Raw genomic sequence first — 8459 nt, forward strand, 5'->3', positions numbered from 1 at the left:
GCTGGGAGAAACGACGCACGACTCGGGATTTCGGGTCGAAACGACCAGCCTGCGCCGCTGGGAGAAACGACGCACGACTCGGGGTTTCGGGTCGAAACGACCAGCCGGCTGCGGATCCACTAAACGTTGCGACTGAAATATCTTAGTCGAAACGACTTCATTCGGGGCCCGGAAAGAGTCGTTACGACCAATATTTGTCAGTCGTTACTACCACTGCCAAAATATACTTACGACCGACATTTTCGGTCGAAACGACCACAAAAACGACCGAAAAATTTACGACCGAAAATTTTTAGTCGCGAAATCTGCTAGGGCTGGCCCGAGGCTCTCGCCGAGTCTATACTTTCTCTGAATAAAACGATTCGCGGTGGTGGGGGTAAAATTGGCATGTGATTTTATTGAATTACGAAGCTCAGGAGCCATTTAGCAACTTGAAAATTGAAGTTTAAGCCAATTGAGTAATTCTCTTTCGATTCCGCCCTAAATCAGCATGATCGGTGTTGTAATTGCTGAGAAAAAACTTTGCACGGGCTCAAGATTATGCAAAAGTTACCAACACATTCAAGAATTTATGCGTCTGTATTTATAAACACCATCAAAGGCACTTTGATGCTCTCGAGTTTCTGATTCGTTGGATCTGACGACATCCATATTTAGACGTTGTGATTGGTTGTTGAAATTAGTTGTTGATGATTGGAAATCTGACGTCAACTTCAGAACGTAGCACACGGCGCAGCACAGCTGGTAACAGCAGTCATAAATTGGACCGATATACATATATATATGTACAAACCATGTGTCAGTTTTTGATCGTATGAACAGAGTTTCGACATTACGAAGTGCGTGCGGGATCAGTAAAAAAATAATTTTCATCATCTAAAGAAGTGCATATTACTATTTATTTTGTTATTTGTGATATATTAAACCGGTATCAAAGCGGCCGCATAAATGTAGTCTGTGATGTGTGTGTGAAAAAGAATACCCTAGGAAAAAAAAGGTTGGGACAAGTACATTGATGGTCCCTCGTTTGCTGATAATTCCATCCATAAAAAAAACTTTAAAAATATTTTCTTTTTAAATTGTCAAAAAAATGATTTTATAAAAAAAAATACAGAACAATTCGAAAAAATTTTCACAAATCTTGAAAAAACATTATCTGTAAAAAAAACTAATCTGTATCTATTTTTTAAAGTGTCAAAAAAATCAAATAACAAGTAAAAAATAAAAAACCGAAAAATCGCGCTTGAAATCATTTTGGACACCGATGCTTCTTCTTATTTGATTCGAACAGTTAAATCAATTAAAAAAAATTCCATCTAATTTACGTGCAGCATTAAAATTTATTATATCAAGTCGAGGCCAAGTATTTTCTAATAAATTGAAAAAAGTTACCATTTGAGTTACGTGCAGCACTAAAATTTATGATATCAATCGAAGGACAAGTAATTTATGAGTAACTTCAAATTGCAACATTATGGAATTGTTCTAAGAAGCTTTTAAATCCAAAAAAATCACATGCAAGCTAGTCATTTCTTACTCTATGGTGGCAAAGACTTATAAGAAAATCGATTCTTTTCAGACTTTCAGGAGCTTCTGATATTATTCACAATATTCGACGTCGATTCGATCGATACAAATTATGTTTAAATATGAGTTAAAAGTACTTGTCCGGCCCATCACTTTCCATTAAAATTGTTTATTCAAATAAAAATCAGGGCTTCTCTAGAACTGATCGAGCACAAATATTCATGCAGAGCGAATTTAGAGAGTTATCTTCAAGTAATATTCCCTTAATTGCACTAATTGAATAAGAATGGAAACGAATTGTCCTGTACTATACAAGGGATGTTATTGTGCATCGATAAATAAAAAACATTTTGCACATTAAATATGTTCAAGCTTCCAAAAATAACTCCCTATTGGTATTGGGATGGGTTTACATGATGTTGGCAGGTATTATACTTAATCGCATCGAAAACTGAGCAACTGTACACTTTTCGTAATGAATGTTTTCACCAATAATTCCACATTTGCAGTTTGCAGAATAGGAATACTCAACATACACGTCATTTCATAAGTATTGTTGTCAATATTTGTGTTTGCCTACCGCATTCCAAAGATTCAAATTTTCATATTATCAGCAAAAAAAGCATCCAAAGACTTTTTGGAACAAGTTTCAAAATTTATTACTCGACAGACCAGGTGGAAAAAGAATAACTACACTTATATCAAGACCAGAAACTGTTTTGAGAATCTGTTGTACAAAATGTGCGATTGATGATCATAATTGGAAACCTCTTGAATCACGTTACCACAATCAGCATGAAGAAATAGTAGAAAATCATAGGACACATATTAGGCAACCAATTAATATCATGCATCGATCCGCTGCAAACCGATGGAGTCAAAACAAGGATCGGAAAGAGCAGAGCCATAGTTAAAAAGAAAAAAGACAGCGCAATTGAAAGAGAACAGAAATCAAAATTGTTTCATGTATCTGTGCATTAGTTTCTGAAGACAGTAATTTCAGATCTATTCAGAAATAAGTAGGTGAAGACTTTAGTAATGAATATCTTCGTTAATATATTCCAGTCGGAACCAAAAAGTTAAAAGATTGGCATACCTGCTATTTCACAGAAATATCAAAGTTCATAGGTACTTGCTACGTACCAGTTATACAGACTTTGGTGCTATAGGGAAAAACACTTAAAAATTACATGAACCACATTTTTGAAACTTATTATGACACATTCAAAAAAAAAGTGACAGTTACGATGCATGTTGAAGCAAGCAAAATGCTGTAATTTTGTATGTCTCCATGGTTATCCGCGGACAAAATATTTGATCACATCCAAAAATGATCAGGTGTAGACTTATAGACATGAATTTTTCAACCCACAATGCCAATCGCAAACATGGTCTGGAAATATTCAATATACATGTCGCTTCATCACTTTGTCGAACTTTAGAGGTGTTCATTGCATTTCGAAGATACAAATTTTGATATCATGAAAATTAAGCACCCAATGACTTATTGAAATAAATTTCCAAATTTATCATGTAACAACTCAAGTGAATATATCTATGCATTTACATGGCCCAAAGATTTTTCAAAACTTGGGTGTACGAACAAGCAATCATGAAGGCTTTTTGTTATAAATATTTCAAATTATCTTGTTGAAATTAATATAAAAAAATAGAAATACGAATATCTCTCGTATTGTCTGGAGAACAAATATAGAAATTGGTATGACAATACACTGTAAGCTAAGGAGGTGGAAAAAAGGGACCGGTGAACACAGCCAAACTAAATGAAAGAAATTATGACAACAATACATTGAATTACTTGACCAAAGTTTTTTGAAATTTATTTGAATTCGTTTACACACAACCATCCACCTCTTTAATGTAATTACACAACATAGAATTTCTGTTTGGAAAGAACGTTTTAGAGGTTATAATGAACGAACGTTTTTTTTCTCATTGTTATTATTATTATTATTCAACACTAATTAGTCACGTCATTAATAATATCGATTCCTTCCACTTTTCAATAACCACTTTTATTTTTCTACACTCTGCACGCAACAGCACTCCGGCGGTCATAACCTCAAACGTCAACATGACGCGAAATCTCGCAAATTTGCTATCTATGTATATATTACGATATCGAAGTAGAACAGATAATTCTTAATTTTCACGACACACATTATTCACGTTTTCACTTCTCAACATTTTACTCACTCTCAGTACACTGTATGAGATCAATTAATCCACTTTTGAGGTTTTATTTATTATAGATATTATTGTCGTGAATTGGGCTCGAAACTTATTGAAACTTCTTTTATGAAAAAAATAAAATTGATTATATCCACTGCTATTTCCAATAATGTTTTATTTATTTAAACGAAATTTGTAAATCTTGCACCGTTGATCCACGGGGCTACGATCGCAATCACTTTATAATAACATAACAGACGATAACAGACGGTATACAAGAAAACATTGAGGACTATCAGAAACTTTCTCATCGGCGATTGGTCGAGACGGATAGATTCTCACCGGTGATTGGTTATGATGGGCATCAAGAAGCCCTTGTATGTATCGGTCTGAACCCATATACGGATACGTCAGCAGCGTAAATGCGTTGGTACTTTTTGCATAATCTTGAGCCCGTGCAAAGTTTTTTCTCAGCAATTACGCCACCGATCATGCTGATTTTGGGCGCAATCAAAAGAGAATTTCTTAATTAGCTGAAAGATCAATTTTCAAATTGCGACATAATTCCTGAGCTTCGCAATTCAAGAAAATGACATGTCTATTTTACCCCCACCACCGCGAATCGTTTTATTCAGAGATAATATAGTCTCGGCGAGAGCCTCGGGCCAGCAGACGACAGGGCTGTCAATGTACTTGTCCCGAGACTCTGCCGAGTCTCTTGATCTCGGCGAGAGCCTCGGGCCAGCAGACGACAGGTCTGTCAATGTACTTGTCCCAAGACTCTGCCGAGTCTCTTGATAAAAAATGCGCGATGCATGTATGTCAACGAAACTTTTCAAGATTTCATTATTTCGTTCGATTGGAAATAAGTGTTAACTGAAATAATCTTTCAATTAAACCAGAGTACGAGAAATATTGCCCGGTGCGAATATATTGTCAGTGGCGTGGTTATATATCATGTGTACATAGGTTATATATACGAATAAATAGAACAAAAATACACGCAACTGTTAGAATGATATTAGAAACTTTAATTGAATAAATGTTTTCTAATTTATTTCTTGTGTCGTCATTATTTTTAAACATCCCTATATTTTGCTTGATATTCAGTTTGGCTCTGCCCTCTTCGATCCTTGTTTTCACCCGCTCAGTTTGCAGCAGATCGATTCTTATTATTAATTCGTTCCCTAATATGTGTTCTATGATTTTCTACTCCTTCATGATAATTGTGGTAACATGATTCGAGAGGTTTCTAACCATGATCTTGAATTGCACATTTTGTAAATCAGATTTAAAAAAAAAAATCTGGTCTTGGTATAGTGTGTAGTTATTCTTTTCCCATTAGGTCTGTCGAGTGATAAATTTGGAAACTTTTCCAGAAAGCCTTTGGTTGCTTTTTTTGCTAATGATATGAAAAGTCGTATCTTAGGAATGCGGTATGCAAACACAAATTTTGATAACAAAACTTTGTAACGAATTTTTTTTCCCGGGGAGGTACGATTCGTCCCTTCCCGGCTCACTCACCTCGCCTCGCGCTACTCTCCGGCTGCGAGAACGGACTGGGCGCCAGGTACAAAGTACCGCCGAATGAATCGACTTGAATTTCGTCGGATCTCGCGATGGTAACGTCAGGCAAAATTAGAATATAGAGAGCACGAGGGAAACAAGTGACCGAGGACGGTCCGGCTACTCAGCTCAGCTGAGGTACAAAAGGTAGAGGGGGGGATCCTTGGGAGAGAGTAACAATTCATAACGCAACAAAAAAATATAGCCGACACAAATCAAGTAATTCGGAAAAGGTTTCACAATTTATTCGAAAGCTCGATGAATAGATCAGAATACAGCGAGAGACATATTAGAAATAGAGTGGATGCGATATAAAACAAAACCGGGGGGGGAAGTAAGTCGCTAACGAGTCCGAGCGTACAACGGTTAGGTCTTGCGCCGCGACGATGGAAATTCGCGTACGGCGGGCGCGAACCCGCCGGGTGAAAACGATTAGCGATTCGCCCCGCGATCTCACAGGTGCCGTAGATAGACGACAACCGATGCTCTGACATGGCAGGTAGCAGGTAGCCAGTAACCCGACAAGCGGGGCTGGAGGTAATAGGCAAAAGATAACCCACGTCAGAACGGACGGTGTCGCAGGTAATGCAAGGCAAAAGGTAGCGGCACCCGGTCGATCGAGAGGGGGTTAGAGAATAGAGTAATGGAAGAAGTAACATTGAGACGACATGAAAACGGATTGAAATTTAGGGCGTAACGCCGCTCGCAAAAATATATCGGAAAGTGATCAAAATACGACACGCAGTAGACATCGTAGCGTGAAGGCTCAGGCAAAAGAAAGAATCGAGAAATATTCAACACAAAAGATAACAGGTACTGCCGTATAAACGACGCGCGACCACGCGAGCAAGAGAGATGAAACGAAAACAAAGGCGCGAACGAACAGGCCGGCGAGAGCCTCAGCGCGTGCAGGGAGAGAGAGAGAGAGAACCACGTAACTGCGTGGAAAGTTCCAGCGCTTAATACTACATTACATCAAACTTGAACTCGATATTTTCGAAATATTTGAATGAACAAGACTTTAATTAATTAACGCGAAGACCAAATGGACTGTGAGTTCGATAGTCAAGTCGAGCCACGCAAAACTGCCGTACTAACGAATGAACACGGGAAGTATCGGCCACAATCTCGCGCGATACTTCGGCCCCGTGTCCGACTACAACGGCCAAAACGAAAAACTCTACCAAAAACCGGAACTATATTCCGAAACTCAAAAAAGGACTCGACTTATCTAACGAATTCGATGGAGAAAGAGACGTGGACTTACCGAGGAACACGCTCGCCGCACCAGGACCAAGAAAACTCGACTTTGGGGAGGCTCGGTTGTGGACTCGTCGTAACGATGCTCGAAGAAAGACTAATTGGTGCGTGCGAACGGTCCTCGCGATTCGGCGCTATCCCCACCACGAGGCCCATGTACTGCAGCGCTTCACGCGTTAGGCGCGAACCCGAGCGCGAACTCGGGGTTCGCGCTGCCGCGCGGGATTTTCAAACGGGGATTGCGTCAATGCCAAAATTGCGGCTACGCTTGTTGCATGATCGGATCAAATACTGACCCCTCCGCTGCTCTCACCTTTCCCGCTCACTCGAAACACTTCTCCCTACAAGATGACCGTGATCCGGGTGTCTTTCCTCTTGGGGATCCGGCGGGCAGCTCCGGAAGGCTGAGGGGAGGCCTCCCTCACGATTCCTGACGTCTAGGATGCGTGGTGGGCCCACAAAATAACCACCAGGCAAAACAGCACCTCACCTCCGGAAAACTCCCCCAGATCCCACCTGACGAGGCGCCGGTTCACGCGGACTTTGACACCCGAATCTACGGTAGTGCGGGCGGTGCAACTCGGGGTTGCTACGGCGGGAAATACACGGGCGGCGTTCATGAAATGGCCAATGCCAGCGTGTTATTTCAACCGCCCGCAGGTCGAGATTGTTTTTCGGTGCTCGTAGACGGTGTGGGAGGATGGGTTCTTGCGAGCGAGATCGGCTCGAACAGCCGGAGAGACAGCCGACAAGTTTTAATGGTTAGGCCCCTGTGGCAGCGACCACACCAACTCGTTCCAATATCGAACTCCACTGTCAAAACGCAACGTCATGATTACTCAAAAATAGGCAAACTAAAATTCTCTCTCCACCCTGCACTCAGAGGTAAAAGGTAGTCACAGAAGGTAATTAACGCTCGGTCGGTAATATAGGCGCATTCTAAGCTAAACTTAAGAGCTACGTGGTGCTGAGTCTCAGTCCGAACATCGCCCGACGAGTCGAGGGGCGTCAAAAGGACCGTAAACCCGGTCCACTGGTCGACAACGTCCGTACGAGTGGCGGGGCAGAAATGTCACGTCACAAACCCCCACCCCAGAATTTGTTTGGCTCGGTGCTGGGCGACGCTCCGCGATGTCGGCGATGGGTGGTTGGCGGGGTCGTTCTTCCTTCGGGTGACTCGTCTGGTGGCCCACTCGCACGAACGTGTCTTCCTGCTTCCGAATTGGTCTGGTGTGATGAATCTGCAACAGAGCTAGTTCCTCGGCTCGCCCTTCTCGGAGCCCAGATTTTACCAGTCCACCACGCCGTAGGCGTGCTCCATCTCCATCACAATTTGGTCCAGAAACGACATAAAAGAAACTCAAAACGACAACGAGACTATAGCCGACAGGCTGAGCTCTGAAGACGGAAGCGAGAGTTACTGACGTCCGGGCTTAGCGAACTCGAAATTCGCTTAACCCGGAACGATAGCGGACGGCTCCCGAGGACGAGGACAGGGGGGCGTGCGGGTTCCATACAATCAACAGACTAGATTTTCACAACGACGTCAAGTTTAATATGCAAACAAATTCATGATGGGAGTTCGGTTTTCCGATCGGTTCATAATATTTATGCAGACTTAGGCAGAAGGCACAAAAGCGAAGCAAAAGGCAAATCCAAAAAAGGAAAAGGCAGAAGGAAAAAAAACCAGGAGAGAAAGATGCGAACGCACCGGGTAACGGAATGATTTAACCCCGAAGCGGGGTAGTTTCCCGCTGGCCAAAAAAAAAAGGGAAAAACGTTAAGCAAGCGATTTAGTGGTCACACCCAAAACCAAAAAAAAAGGGAAACAAAACAACAAAAAAAATCTTTTAGAGCGCACAGGTGGGGAGTGGGCGGGCGCTATATGTTCTCCGGCCGGGAGGACCGGGGTT

The sequence above is a fragment of the Venturia canescens genome, chromosome 10, assembly GCF_019457755.1.
Source record: "Venturia canescens isolate UGA chromosome 10, ASM1945775v1, whole genome shotgun sequence".
NCBI classification, from domain to species: Eukaryota; Metazoa; Arthropoda; class Insecta; order Hymenoptera; family Ichneumonidae; genus Venturia; species Venturia canescens.